The sequence below is a fragment of the Pan paniscus genome, chromosome 15, assembly GCF_029289425.2.
Source record: "Pan paniscus chromosome 15, NHGRI_mPanPan1-v2.0_pri, whole genome shotgun sequence".
In the NCBI taxonomy this organism is placed as follows: Eukaryota; Metazoa; Chordata; class Mammalia; order Primates; family Hominidae; genus Pan; species Pan paniscus.
In genome coordinates, this window is record NC_073264.2 from 41,554,862 (window position 1) to 41,571,690 (window position 16,829).

Genomic DNA, 16,829 nt, shown 5'->3' on the forward strand with positions numbered 1-16,829 from the left:
TATTTTTTCATCTATTCTTTATTCAGTTGTTCCAATACACCAATTGCTGAAAAGATTTTTTTTCTCCATTGAATTACATTGTTGCCTGTCGAATATAATTCAGTTGTATCTATGTAGAGCTATTTATGGGCTCTCCTTTGTTTCATGCATCTATTTGTTTATCTTATGCCCATATCACAGACTTGGTTGGTGTAGCTTTATAATAAGTCTTGAAGTCAGATTTTATAAATCCTCAAATTTTCTTTATTTTTCAATAATGTTTAACTGTTCTATCTAGGTTCGTTATACTTCCATACAAATTTTAGCATTTGTTTTTCAGTAATGGCAGAAAAGCCTCCGCAGATATTGATTGAAATTGCATGCCATCTTTGATTAAGTTGGGGATAATTGATATCTTTACAATATTTATTTAGGTCATCGCTAACTTTTCTCAAGAAAGTCTTCCTGTTTGTAGAGTAGAGGTCTTGCTCAGCTTTTATTATATATGGCTCTAAATGTTATATTTTTTTGTGATATAATGAATGATACTGATTTTAAATTTTATTTTGCAACTGTTTTTGCTAATTTGTAGAAATACAACAGATTTTGTATTGATCCTAAATCCTGAGACCTCACTGAATTCACCTATTACATCTAGAATTTTTAATATATTAATATTTCCTAGATGTAAATAATTTGGTCGTCTGCAGAAAAAAAATACTTACTTTTTTCCTCCATTGTTACTTTTCCCTCTCTTTCTTCTTTGCTCCTTTGCTCACTCCCTTTCTTCCTTATTTTTACTTTAATGCAGTGTCTAGGACCTTTGAAAAGTACAATGTTGAATACAAATGGTGAAAAAGTATACTACCTTTCCTTGTCTCCAATCTTAGTGGTGGTGAATGTCTAATATTTCATCAATAAGTGTGATGTCAGCGGAAAGGTATTCACAGATTACTCAAATTTTCAAATAGAGGTAGTTTTATTTCTAGATCCTGAGACTTTTTATCATTAATGAGTGCTAGATTTTGTCTAATGCTTTTTTGCATCTGATAAACAACGTGATTTATCTTTTTTATTCTTGTTAATGTGATACATTACATTCATTGATTTCTGAATGTTAATATAACCTTGAATTCTTGGCATAAACTTCAGTTAACAATGATATATTTTCTAATTACACATATGCTAAATTGCCTTGTATTTTCCCACTGGTAATTGGCTTTCTGATCAGTTGCTTTTTTTTCCCCCTCTGTACTTCCTTTAAGATAACATCTATTGACCTGTCTTTAAATTCACAGATTGTTTCTTTTTCAGTTTAATTCTCATATTAATCCCATTTTGTATTGCAGATGACAGAATTTCTTTATTCTAATAGTTTTATTTTCTCTGTTGAGATTCACCATCTGTTTATCGATACTTTGTTTGTCAATTCTTGTACTTATTTAGTTATTTTAAAGTTCATGTTTGCAAGTTCCAATATGTAGTTTATCGGTGAGTTAGATGCTTTTGATTTTTTTTCCTTCATTGTGAAGTCCAGTTTTTGCTTGTTCACATAGCTTATAATTCTTATACTGCATACCATACATTGTGTGTAGAAGAACTAGGAAGGTCAGAGTACACCGTTGTTTAGTTGTGTTTCCCCAGAGTGTACGAACATTATTTGTGTCTGTTGGTTACAGTGAGAAAGTAATCATTTAATTTGTACCAGTTGTTGAATGACTGAAATCAACTGAGTTAAAAAGCTTTAAGATTAAGCTCATTTCGGCCAGACGCAGTGGCTCATGCCTGTGATCCTAGCACTTTGGGAGGCCATGGCGGGTGGATCACCTGAGGTCGGGAGTTTGAGACCAGCCTGACCAACATGGAGAAACCCCGTCTCTACTAAAAATACAAATAAAACTAGCTGGGCATGGTGGTGCATGCCTGTAATCCCAGCTACTCAGGAGGCCTAGGCAGGAGAAGCGCTTGAACCCGGGAGGCGGAGGTTGCAATGAGTCGAGATCGCGCCACTGCATGCTAGCCTGGGCGACAGAGCGAGACTCCGTCTCAAAACAACAACAACAACAACAACAACAATAACAACAAAAACCAAAAAAAAAAAAAAAAGCATCCAAATCACTGAAAAAAAGAAAAAAAAAATGGTTAAGCTCATTTCTGGCTAGGCCAGTCCAAGACATCCGGTTTGGTGGCTGCAGGTTGCTGCTGGGAGCTGCCACTGCTATGGAGCAATTACTCTATTTTATTGAATGTGGGGTCTAGAGAGGTATTGCCATCACATTTACAGTTCCTGAAACTATTAGAATAAGTGTTAGAGTTTTTCAAATATGTAAGTTATATGTGTTTCAGTTTCAACATCATTGCCTTTATTACTTCAGTGAAACTGAAGAGGAGTGAGATCAGGAGAAGTGTTACACCAAAAAAAATTTTGTATTCCTGCCTACTTAACAGTTGTCAATATCTTGTCAGATCTCTTCTGAACTGGGTATAGTTTCTGGATTTTTTGAATGTTTGTCTAGACCTAGACCTAGACCTAGTGTTTGCGCAGAGCTGTTGAAGGAAGCTGATTGCCTGTGAATGCGTCAGTGGAAACCTGTTCATCAAGTCTTTCTTGTATCTGCCACTAATAAATAACCCTATAGACTGATATAATTTTCAAATATCTTCCAGCTTTTTTCTTGGTGTTACCATAGAGGTAAAGTTCTTCTTTATTCTTTTACACCAAAACAGGAAGTAGGTCTATGGAATATATACATTTGGTTTGAGTGTTAATTTCTCAAATGTGGCCTCTGAAGAGTCTATAGAGCCTTATTATGCAGGAATAAATATTCCTTTAGACCCAGTCATATTTTCAAGGTAGATAAGTTCAGCATATTTACATTCCATAATTTATGAAGCTTTTCCGCTAAAAAATAATCCAGATAGTCTATTGTGGAAGAGCAAGCTTGGATACACTAACAAATTAAGATGAAGCAAATATAAATTAAAATCGGTTTTCAGCATGGTGTGCAGTTATGTGGAAAGCAGGGGAAGAGAAGAAAAACTAGCTGTGAATCAAGGGAGATAAAAAAAATAATTGACACTAATATTTCAGTGGCATAACACTACTGTTCAATCCAAGAACCAAGGAAGATTTCTTAAAGATTGGTAGATATATGGAAGTATGCCAGTGTTTTAGTGAGGAAATATATAACTACATGAGTGAGGGCATCTGCACTGTGGTGTAGAGGTCACTGATGTAGATTCCAGATAACCTAAAGGTGTGCAATATTGCTAGAATGTATTTTCAGAATTTAACATAAATATTTTAAAATGTTTTTCAAATTTAAAAAAGTAATACATATTTGTAGTAACAGTATAAAATAGCACAAAAATAGCACAAGTTTTAGTAAGTCAAAAATATTTACCTCTCATCCTTTGAGCTATTTAGTGTTAACAATTTTGTGGATATCTTTGAACACCTTTCTTCTACCTGCTTACATGTACATAAACAAGTATTTTATATATAAAGAGAGTGTTTAGAGAGAAAAGTTGAGCTATTTCTTTCAACCAAAGTCTGAACATACTGCATACATTTCCTTGCAACATTCAATCATGGAAGTCTGTAAATTCAGAGATAGCTATAAGTTCTGCATGACTTTTATTATGAACTACTATGCTACTTATTTCCTCATTCTGACCCCCCCAACACTGTCTCGAATTCTATCCACATAAACCTCCACTTCAGTACCCTCATAATTCATATTAACAACTTGGTGGGTATCTGTCTGTACTTTGCCTCATGCAGCTGAACCTTATATGAGCACATACCCTCACAGTATTTTAGATAGATAGATGTAAGTGTGCCAAGTTTTTTGTTTTTTTATTTTATGTTTCTTTATAGTGTCATAATAACAATTACTCAGACCCTAGAACTTTCTTTGAACTGCACAATGGCCATCTCATTCAACAATACCTCATGGAAAACAACCCAGAACAAATTTTATATTGTAATTTATGTTTTTGATAGTCTCATATTACATAGTGTTACTCTATCATAATTTATTTAGCCATTATCTTACTTAGTATGTGACCATTTTGTTTTTATTTATTTATAACTACAAATAATTCTGTGATAAAAATTTTGGGGTACATGTGTTTAGGTACTGGCACTTTTATTTCTATAGGATAGAAATCTAAAAGTGGGATTGCTAATTATGTATAAATTTATTATAGTGGATGTTGCTAGATTTAGTTTCCAAAGAGCCATTAACAATTTATATTTTTCACCCACAATGTGAATTGTCTTAAATCCCAACCAGCAGTAGGTACTATAATCCTTTTTTTAATTTTTGTCATTTTGGTACATATAAAATAAAAGTTCACAGCTAGTTTTTAGTGTGCTTTGCTGACAACTAGGAAGTTTGAGCATTTCTTAACATATGCGTTATTACGTGATGTTTTTTCCTTCTGTAACTTACCATTTCAAAGCATTTTATTCTTTTTCAGCTGTCATTATATTTTTCTTGTCAATTTTTAGGAGTTCTTTGTATAGATAGCTAAGAGCTCTTAATTGTAGACAAGATATTGTACATTTTTGTATACCTGAGTTTGTGGCCTATAAAAGAACAACAAAAAGAAGCACTACATATATGAATAGGTAGGACATATGAGTATGTCTGGGACTGTCTCAGTTTGCTCCTGTCTACCCAGTTGTATGTCCTGGCTAATGCCCCTTTTTATTCTCAAAAGTTTTCTCGTGTAAGCTATGTGGTTACCTTAGATATAAGTAACATTTTAAGGAACTAGAGATGTTCAAACAAGAGAAAATAACATTCTTGCTTACATGTATAACATATGTATGTGTTGACATAATAAACATAGACACACACATACATATCTTTATATACACACAGGCATATGGACACACACACATATATCTATATACCTATTTTTCTTTTATCATTATAGACACAATTGTGTCCAGAATTGGTGGGTTCTTGGTCTCGCTGACTTCAAGAATGAAGCTGTGGACCCTCACGGTGAGTGTTACAGTTCTTAAAGATGGTGCATCCGGAGTTTGTTCCTTCTGATGTTCGGACGTGTCTGGAGTTTCTTCCTTCTGGAGGGTTCGTGGTCTCGCTGACTTCAGGAGTGAAGCTGCAGACCTTCGCGGTGAGTGTTATAACTCATAAAGGCGGCGCGTCCGGAGTTGTTCGTTCCTCCAGGTGAGTTCGTGGTCTCCATGGCTTCAGGAGCGAAGCTGCAGACCTTCACGGTGAGTGTTACAGCTTATAAAGGCGGTGCAGACCCAAAGAGTGAGCAGCAGCAAGATTTATTGCAAAGAGCGAAAAAAGAAAGCTTCCACAGTGTGGAAGGGGACCCCAGTGGGTTGCCGGTGCTGGCTGGGGCAGCCTGCTTTTATTCCCTTATCTGACCCCACCCACATCCTGCTGATTGGTCCATTTTACAGAGGGCCCATTGGTCCATTTTAACAGGGTGCTGAGTGGTGCCTTTACAAACCTTTAGCTAGGCACTGAGTGCTGATTGGTGTGTTTACAATCCTTTAGCTAGTCAGAAAAGTTCTCCAAGTCCCCACCCAACCAGAAGCCCAGCCTGCTTCGCCTCTCACTAGCACTCTCCCGGGGACTTTGCGGCACCTAGCCTGGGCAGTCCGGCAGCCCAGAGGGAGTCATCCCAGACAATCGAGGAAAAGAGGGAAAGGGAGAAAGAGACAAGAGACCCGCCATCGTGGACAATCAGGACCTAGCCCCCGATCAAGCCCAGCAGGCTCCGCGCAGCGCCCACCCGGAAGCCCCGCCTGTCCGCCAGGGCCGCTCGCAGCCCCAGTTCCCACCCGCGCCTGTCCCTCCACACCTCCTCCGGAGCAGAAGGAGCCGGCTCTGGCCTCGGCCAGCCCCAGAGAGGGGCCCCCACAGCGCAGCGGCGGGCTGAATGGCTCCTCAAGCCGGCCAGAGCAGATGCGGAGGCAGAGGAGGCGCCAAGAGTGAGCTAGGGCTGCTGGCAGGTTATCACCTCTCACAATGAATAGAACTAAGCCACTGTGTGGGAAACAAAGGATGATTCCTTACTCTAAGGAGAAAACACATACAATTCTTTCTTTGGGCCACTTTTTTTGGGAGATGACTTCACTGTTTTAGGCCATCAATTTTACATTTATATTTGGCGGGGCTAATGTAATGGAATAAAGTCCCCCAGAAATCTAGGATGACTTTTAAAGTCTACCTTTTATGATTCCACGTGACTGGAATAATAGAAGCAATTTTGAAAATAATTAAAAGACATTTGGATATTCTGTAGAGTAAGTGATGGGCATTACAGGTCTTGGAGTATAACAGGATTCTAATTCTGGCTAGGCTGTTTACTTCCTGTGTGGCCTTGGGAACATTACTAGACTTCTCTAAGCCTTGAATTTCTTCTTTTGTAAAATGATAATATAGTGGTTACTCCATATAGTAATTGTAAGCTTTTTGTTGTTGTTGTTTTTGAGACAGGGTCTCACTCTGTTGCCCAGGCTGGAATGCAGTGGTGCAATCTTGGCTCACTGCAGCCTCTGTCTCCCTGGTTCAAGTGATTCTCATGCCTCAGCCTCCCGAGTAGCTGGGACTACAAGCGTGTGCCACCACGCCTGGGTAAGTTTTTTTGTATTTTTAGTAGAGACGGAGTTTTGCCATGTTGGCCAGGCTGGTCTTGAACTCCTATCCTCAGGTTATCCACCTGCCTCGGCCTCCCAAAGTGCTGAGATTACAGGTGTGAGCCACTACACCTGGCTAGTAATTGTAAATTTTAAACAAGATTGTGAACATGAAGTATGTAGTATGCATCTTAATATTTTGTATACAATATCCATCAATTTGTTACCGAAACACCAGGGGTTTGGTCTAAGTTCTCCTGCTTTCCACACAGAAAGCCAATTATGAGACAACGAGAATTCTCGGGGAACAAAGGCTTTATTTAATTGGGTGCCGCGCAGCTGAGGAGATACAAGATCAGTTTCAAATCCATTTCCCTGATCTACTAAAACTGGGAGTTTATGTAGTGGGGGAGGAATAAAACTATATGTGGGTAAACAGGAATTAGAGAGGGCTAAGGAAGAGGAGTTGGTCAACAGGAAGCAGGTGGTTGGATAGGCAATCACGATGAGTGAGGGGTATGGTGTCTCATTGTCCCGATGCTGTGATCTGGTAAGTTTCACTTCCTTGATACTATGTAGGGGCATGAGGGTTGGTTTCCTGAGAAAGGAACTCAGACAAGACAAATGTAATTTTTTTAATTTTAAGACTGGGAGGGTAAATTTGTATGTTTATTCAAAAGAAACCATAAACTTCAGTTCAATGGGATCATTGAGCCAGTTTCAAATTTACGAGGACTGCTCATATTAATACCCGTAGCTGTGATGTATTAAGAGTACTTAGTAATGTTCTGCACTGGGCAACAGAGCTCTCTGTGGGTCACTGTTGACATTTTGAACTTTGATCTCTTATAGCAGCCTGCTTCTCGTGGGGTCACACAGTATGGTTAGTTAAAAGAAAGTCAAAAGACTATATTACTTAAAGTTTTCTTAGATATGGAAGCAAATAATTAAATGAAACACCAACAAACTCTCTTGTATAAAAACAACTTGGCTTCAGTGCTTTCATATCCCATGCTAAACTGCGTCTGAGGTCATTCCTGAATAACATGAGCTTAGAGATACCTGTTTTATCAGGTGCTCTTCTCTATTTTAGAAAACAACAACAGTAACAACAACAAAAACTCAAGAAACAGGAATGCAAGCTCTACATTTTGTTAAACTAAAGACATTTCTTACTCATAACAATCAGATATAAAAAAGTGCTGCCACAGGGGCAAGAATGATGCTCAGAAGGTCTTTAATGGCTAAAAATCTTGGATTAAGCTGACTGAGCAGTTCTTACACAGAGAAGCAAAACAACAACCTTTTGCTTCAAGAAACAGGTATGTGTTTCAGGCTGAAAGCTTCATATGATTTTTTTTTCCCATGGGTCCCAGGGAAGGAAGAGTAAATGCATTGGAAATGTGGCGTGGAAGGAGATCCTATATTATATGTAGGACTACAGCTCTAAATCTCTTTTTAATGGGAAGAAATAAAGTTAAGGCATCCTGGACATTCAGACAATCCTATATTATAACCCAGGGAGAATTCTTGCTAGTTTGTAATATTACTTTAGTTCCTGTCTAATAAGAATGTGAAAAATGCTGATACAGAAAGATTTCTTTGCATTCAAAGACAAGTTATTATCAAAAAAGGAGCCAGTGCAAATATACTACACGGAGAAAGGAAGGAAAAGGCAAGACTGAAACATATGCAAAAATAAATGGACAAAGAAAACTCATGGAGAAATTTGTCAGTGATCCAGTAAACTGTGATTAAATATACCAGTGTGAATGAGTACAACTCAATGAAACCATCAAAAATTCATGGCAGAGAAACAAAAGCCTAGGGAGATATGGTGCCACCACAGGCATAGAAATAGCATGAGAAACAGGAGCCAGGAAATACTTAGAGGATAAAAATAAAATAATCATAGGAAGTTAACATTGACAGTGACGCAGTGACATATATGAAAAGAAATATTATGGAAATATAATGACAGTCATGAAGGGCAAGATTGAAAAACATGAGTGGAAAGGAATGGAAATGAGCAAATTTTAAAGAGTTTGAAATAAACAAGTATGTATGGAAGACAAATGATCCTATATTAAATATAATTAATGTCCCTGAAGAAATAAACCTAACAATTGGAAGGGAAAATAAACATTTAACAACGTATTTCAAGGAGAAATTTCACAAATAAAAAACTTGAATTCATAGGTTCAAATGATATATTATGTCCTAGGGAAAAAATTCATGCAGAATGATTAACAGACAAGTCTGGTGATGATTTTGTCAAATATTAAGAAAATTATTTTTAGTACCCAGGCAAAGTGAGTGTAACACCAGGGGGGAAATAACAGTGCGAGCTATCGTTTTTAAAATACACATTCCATGTAGGATGTGGAGTAACGTCCCTAAATTTCTCAGCAAAAATGCCTAAAAATGTTATGCACACCTAAATCGCCATTCAAATATGAATGATATATGTATAAAGTTTTTACATGTGCGAGAAATTAAAGGAATGGAATATCCATAGACTCTTTTTGAAGAAAACTGTTCTTTGGCCAAAGAGGAGAAAACTGAATAAACAATGACAAAAGGACTGGTAGCCAGCCTTGAATTCATGTCCTAAAAGGGAGAGATGGAAACAAATATGTGAATTATTCTTATTGAACAGAAGAATTTAAATGTCTTCTATGATGACAATGTAAAAATAATATAACTAATAAAGAAAGTGAGAGAAGGGGGAATTAGAAGAGGTATGATATATGAGTAGATTTTCTCCATTCTTCATAGCCAGCGATTAAAATATATGACTTACAATTGATTCATCAAGTAGCCAAGCTATAAATATGCTTGAAGATACAAAGTAAATACTGGAACAACTAAGAAAGAATAATACAAAATTGAGTAGTGAAAAAGGGAGAAAAGAGGTGGGAAAAAGTGGAAATATGCAAATTTTATTATTGTTCACAATAAAAAGCCAATAAATATGCCAAACCATTCCTGGGCACGCACCCTCATTCTGCCCCTACTTCCTACCTATAATAAAACCCAAACCCAGCTTTGCTCCTGCCAGTCAGACCAGCTTGAACTTGCCTTACTCTTCCCAGAAAGTCCAGTTGTATAAGTAAAAAATCTTTTCATATTATTTTGGTGTATGCAGCATCATGAGTCTCAATATACTTTGAATATTTTTAAATATTTCTGAACATTGAACATGGCTAACTATAATGATTACACAATTATGTTTTATTTTCCATATTAACTACTTCTTCAAGGGTTCATCTGTTCTTTTAACTGGATATTTACATTGCATCCATTGGTTTCCTTATATATTGTAGAATCTTCATTGTCTGTCTTTATTAATGAGGACTTAGAATGAATACTATTGACAGCTAAAGTAAGTATCATCAGCATAAGTATAATTTCTTCCTACAGTAATGAATTCAGATTATAATCGTAGAAATCTTCATTCTGATTATTGGGAAGGAGAGGGTTGCATGAGATTTTCTAATTGTCAATTTTCTATAGGATGTTGAGGCAGTTTACTTTCTTGGTGCAGGCTGTGCATATACCATTGTGTCCAGAATTAATCTGGGCCTCTGCTTGATTTTATCTCCAGCCCAAACAACCTGTTTGGCAAACTTCGTGTCCATTTGCCACCTTACTGCCCAAGGGCAAAAGCTATTGGCAGCTATGATGAAATCTGATACAACTGGTTTGCAGTTTTTTCACAGCCACCTTACTGACAAAATCAAATTCTGCTTGTACTTTTGTATCCCGATTACTCTGTTCCTAAAATGATTATAAGATTTTTGTTTAATAACTCACTATTTAGAAAGTCTTTTGATCACTGAGTGGATTTAAGTTCCTACGTTTTCATGGGTTTCTTTTAATTCTCTTCTATCTACCTTATTATTTCCAGAAATTCTTCTTTGTTTTACTTGCTAATGACTTATGTCTCAGCTCTTTTTTAGGGCTATGGATGTGTTTGTACTTTTATTTTCCTTCTGACAGTCCAATGATATTTTTAGGAAAAAGAAGAGATAACTGCCTATCAGATTCCTTGAATTGTAAATTCTGACCTTTGCTCTTGTCTTATTGTTTTATCCCTTAAGTTTGCCTAGGTCTGATCTGTTCCTAGGCTCAACTTTCCTTAACTAGGCTCTATTTTTCCAAGACATATTTCTATTTATTAGCTTTTATGCAACTATGCTTTGGACACTTTTTCCTTTTGCATAATTTTCATAATCTATAAGGATATGATCTATCTGAGTCATGCCATAACATTTGTGTCCAAGTTCTGAATAACTATCTTTCTCCCAGTTGACAAGATGCTTATCATTGAAATAAATGTGATCATAATCTTATGATGTCTGAATATACTCAGTTTTTTGATAATTGACTTGACTTTCAAATTGAAGCAGTGTAGCAGAAGAACAAAGTCATAGCACTGACCATAGTGGATTATGTAACTATAACTTTTCTTCTAAAACTAATTATCAAACACAAAATCTTATTTACTTAACTCTTACACAATAAATATGTTTATTTTAATTCAACACATTTTTCTCCATTTTCACACATCCAAGATCCAGCCTAAAGGATGAAATATGATCTAGGTTCTTATTAGGAAAGGAAGCAGAAGTGAAGGTATAAGTCAAGGTCAATCTCACAAGAAGCTTCTGAGTTAGGGATACTTGAGACAAAACAGGACACAAATTAAGAGAGTAGCTAAAATCAAGAAGCAAAGGGACTGCAGTATCTCAAATATGGACCTCAGAAAGCTCAACACAGATATGAATAGACCATGTGGACAGTTGGCAGTGGGATAGCCCTTTTCATTAGGCATCAAAGACATACTGTTACTTTTATCAGAATAAAGGGACATTATTAAAACAAATAAAAATATATTATCTCTAAATCCCATAGGCTAATTGCATAAATGACACCTGAAAAAATTTCTTAGATCCCTAGAACTTATTGTGTTTTTATTTTAGGGGACAAGAAAGGAAATGGCAATATAGTGGTCTTGAATCTCCATAGACTAATGGGAGGAAGAAATTAATAGGACTTGTGACTGTTATGATATGCATTTTTTTTCCGGATGCATCTTTGCTCTTTTTAATTCTTCTCACAGATTTGTGCTCTGGAAAATATAAAATGCAAATGTAACATGCTTGTCTTATGGTAAACATGCCCACTAAATGGTGTCCTGACTATGACCTCATTTTGGTGGTATCATCACTACCGTTATCCCTCACTTTTTGGCCCTGGTCATTCTGGGAGGATCCTAGGAGATCTTCAAAGGGATGTCCATGGTTTTTAGAAGCACTCATCGAGACACTGACAGTTTTTAAGTTTTTAGGTAACACTTCAGAATAACACATTTCTTTCTGAATCTGAAAACCTTCACTTCGTTATGAAAGTACAAAATGCAGTATTGCCACTAGAGAAACAGCTTAAAATGACTTTGGTCATAATCATTTCATTTTACTACTAGTTAATGAGATGTAGTATTGATTGTGTAGAACACTATGCCGGTAGTCAGAAAACCTGCACTCCAAAATATGCCTTACTCATTGCCTTCAAAACATTATCCCCACTTAAATTTCCTCTTCTTTCTCCCTAAAATTATGATTCTGATTTTGCTAAGAGATTATATATAATTATAATTCTTCATTATTTACAAAATAGAAGATGGAGAATGAAGGGAAAACAGCAATTATAAAATAAGTAGATATGGGTCCAATGGAGTTTATCAAGGTTGAAGTAGAAAAATGTAATTTGAAAATGCGATGTTTTAAAAAGGTGTTTTAGTGAAATGTTCATCTCTTAAGCGATTAAATGAAAAAAATCCATTATATTAAACCTTCAAATTATTTTTAATACATTTGGCTTTAGCTACATTTTGGATACAACTGTCACATTTTATAAGCTGTTTTCCGCTCCTGAAGGCCTCTACTTTGTTGCTTTATTATAAACTATGATTCTTGGTCAATAAATGAGTGATATGATTGAGTTTATAAATTAACATATTTATTTTGTTGGAAAGCAGGTTTTGATTTTTAAATTTCATAGGTAAAAGTGACAGTGGTGTTTCCACAGAATGATTTCTATTGTCTAAGAACTGTAGTTTCTTTGCTTGGTAATCCTTCATATATAGGTGATTTGAGTATAGAAGAAAATTAAATGAGAAGTTGAGATGAGTAGAAATTAATGACTCTGGTACATATACACCATGGAATACTTTGTAGTCATAAAACAAAAAACAAAAAACAAAACAAAACAAAACATGCTCCTTGCAACAACATGGATGCTTCTGGGGGCCATTATCCTAAGTGAATTAATGCAGAAACAGCAAACCAAATACTGCATGCTCTCACTCATAAGTGGGACCTAAATATTGGGTACACATGGACACAAAGGTGGCAACAACCAACACTGGATACTACAAAAAGTGGTGAAGGAGGAAGGAAGATGTGGCCTAAAAAAAACTACCTATTAAGTACTAAAGTCACTTCCTGAGTAACTGGATCAATTGTACCCAAACCTCAGTGTCACGCAATATGCCAATGTAAAAAACATGCACATGTACCCCCTGAATCTAAAATCAAATTTGAAATTAAAAAAGAAACCACTCTTTGCTTAGATTTAGCTATTTTTGCAAAGATTTTATATAATATTATATATGACTGATAAAGCTTCTTCTTATTTTGTTTAATACATACTTATTGTATATTTGAAAAATGTAGATATTATTAAGGAAAAAAATTATACTTTTATTTAACCAGAAATCACTTTTATTACTATTTTGTGACTCTCCTCCCTTTGTTTTGTTAACTTCGTCTCATTCTGCCTCTGCCTCTTTCTTGTTCTCAGTGTACATTTACATTTATAGCACTGAGTTGACACTGAATTAAGATGGCAATTTAAATAAATATAATTTTAATAATGTGATATCTATTCATTATATGAATGTACTACAGTTTACCTAGATGCTTTTATTGTTGGACTTTGAGAATGTTTCATATTTAATCATGAGTTTTTACATCATTGGTACATGTTGCTGTATGTTGAAAACCTAAGGATCCCACTATGGCGACATGCAAGATGGAACTTTCTTAGGGCTCTTGATGCATGCTGTGAAATTTTACTGTAAACCTTGCACATTAGTTTCTGCTTTCATCAATAAATTAAGACAGCACACATTTCCCAGGAATTATATCAAGGCAGCATATTTTCACTTTTTTTTCTCTTTGTAATATGGCTAGGAAAAAAGAACACCCAATGATTTATTTTTTTCAATTTTTTTGAATATTAGTGAAAATGACTGTTTCCTCATATAGTCAACATTTATTTTTATCATATGTTAAATAATATCAAATATTTCCTTTAAAGTAAAAAGTAAAATTTTGATTATCGTTTTATACATGCTTGATTTGCATATTGTGATATTTGCCTATTCGTTACTGCACTACTTTAAAAAATCTCTTAAGTTTAACAGTGCAACTGGTAATCCTGTCACTGTATGTGTGCATATATACACATATATATTACATATATATGTATATATTCATGTATATATACACATATATATTACATATATGTGTATATACGTGTATATATACGTGTATATATACACATATATATACATATATGTTATATACGTGTATATATACACATATATATTACATATATGTGTATATACGTGTATATACACACATATATTACATATACGTGTATATATACACACATATATTACATATACGTGTATATATACATTATATATACATTATATATTACATATATGTGTATATATACATTATATATACATTATATATTACATATACGTGTATATATACAGTATATATACATTATATATAACATATACGTGTATATATACATTATATATACATTATATATAACATATATGTGTATATATACATTATATATACATTATATATAACATATATGTGTATATATACATTATATATACACATATATGTAGTATGTAATGTATGTATATATACATTATATGTTATATATAATATATAACATATATGTATATACACATATATACATATGTATATATAACATATGTAATATGCATATATACATATATCTAATGTATATATTACGTATATTATATATGTAATATGTATAGATATACATATATATGTATATACACATAAACATACATATGCCCTTATATATGTATACATATATTACATATATAATGTATATATACATACATTACATACTACATATGTATGTAGTGTATATGTAGTATATATAATTATTAATTATATATGTATATACACTACATACATATGTATATATGTATACATATATTACATAATGTATATACATATATATGTAATATTTAATATGCAATATATATTACATATGTAATATGTATATTACATATATAATGTATGTATACACACATATGTATATACACATACATATATACACATATGTATATATGTGTATATATATAATGTTTGTGTGTTTCTGTTTCCTTCAGATTATTGTTTGTACTTAAATTTCTAGATTATTTTAATGGATAGAAATGAGAATTTTTTGGTAGTAAAATTTACATACTTTCTTGAAGATTTTTTGCCTACCTCTAGTTTAGAAAATCTTTCCTCACTGCAAGATTATGTGCATCTACTTTTAATTTGTACATTTGTTTTAATTTTCACATTTCCATTTTTAATCCATCTGAACTTAAATGTTTTAAAAATGCTTTTTCCTATGTGAGTAATGAATTGTCCTTAAATCTTTATATGGATCATTTCTACTGAGTTACAATTTCAGTTTTACCAAATACAGTGTCTAGAACTTTGTAGATGCTCTAAACGTTAGAACATCTTTTGAATCTAACCCATTTTATTGATATCTCTGTCTAGTACTAAGCCCTATGGAGGAAAGTTCTAGAAAATTACAGCCTTCTAGTGTCTTGGCTTCTCATCTACCTGATGACAACCAAGCTGACCACATCACTGTTCTGCTATAAGAATGCAAAACCGCACAGTGATACTTATTCTGAACATGATCTTCCCTTCTTCCACATTCCCTGGCAGCCTTGGTACCAGTAGCCTTGTATCTATTTTTAACCTCTCTTTCCAGCCAAATAATCACATACATTTTCAGGAGTTCTGGTATTTCCCCATCTACCAAATATTTGAACCCATAACACAGATTTGAACGGATAACCAATAAGTTGTTCTAAGAATACCACTCATTCTAGCATGGGCTTCCAAAATTACTTCATTCGCAACCATTTTGCTCCTATAGTTATTCTCTTTTGTCTGCTGTTATCTTTCTCTCTCTCTTTCCTACTTCATTCTCATAATAGTAGTAACATAACCAGTTGTTTCATAGTTATAAAAGTAACAAGCAAACAACAAAATAGCCTATTCAACTCATATTTTATTGAAGCTATTGCTACATATTGGTACTCCATTTTTCTCAAAAAACCAACAAAAAGTCTAAAAGTATGGATTATATTCACTGTTCTTTATAAGTCATCACTTAAAGTCTCTCCTCAGCTAACTCCATCTGGGACTCTGTCCAGCAACTCTCCTGAACTGCTAATCAAGACATATCAGATTGTCATGGTTCTCTTACTATCTTACTTGACTTCCGAGCAACGTTAATTATCATTGACAATTCCTCTTTAAGACACTTTATTTTATTTTTTACTTTTTAAACTTTTTTAGTGTTTATGGATACACAGTAGGTGAATATATTTGGGGTAAATGAGATATTTTGATACAGGCATAACATGTGTAGTAATCAGATTAGGGTAAATGCGGTATCCATCATCTCAAGCATTCATCATTTCTTGGTGTTATGAAGATTCCAATTGTACTCCTTCAGTTATTCTAAAAATGTACAGCAAATTATTGCTGACTATAGTCAACCTGTTGTACTATCAAATACAGAAACTTATTCATTGTACCTAACTATATTTTTGTACCCATTAATCTTTTTCTTTTCCTCCCCGTTCCCACTGCCCCCCTGAGGCTCTGGTAACCATCATTCTACTATCTCCATGAGTTTAGTTGTTTGAATGTTTAGCTCCTACAAATGAGTGAGAACATGCAAAGTTTGTGGTTTTGTGCGTGGCTTATTTCACTTAACAAAATGTTCTCCAGTTCCACCCATGTTGCAAATGACATGATCTCATTTTTTTTTCTTTTGGCTGAATAGTACTCCATTGTGT

General features: G+C 34.4%; 1 long non-coding RNA gene across 1 annotated transcript in view; it reads left to right on the forward strand.

The window, feature by feature from the left end:
* The window catches only part of LOC117975810 (uncharacterized), a 273,677-nt gene that overhangs the window by 232,200 nt on the left and 24,648 nt on the right, over positions 1 to 16,829 (forward strand). The window contains exons 5-6 of the long non-coding RNA XR_010109751.1: positions 4,927 to 5,130; positions 6,471 to 6,608. This is a non-coding gene — a long non-coding RNA (uncharacterized LOC117975810). The remainder of the gene's footprint in view (positions 1 to 4,926; positions 5,131 to 6,470; positions 6,609 to 16,829) is intronic.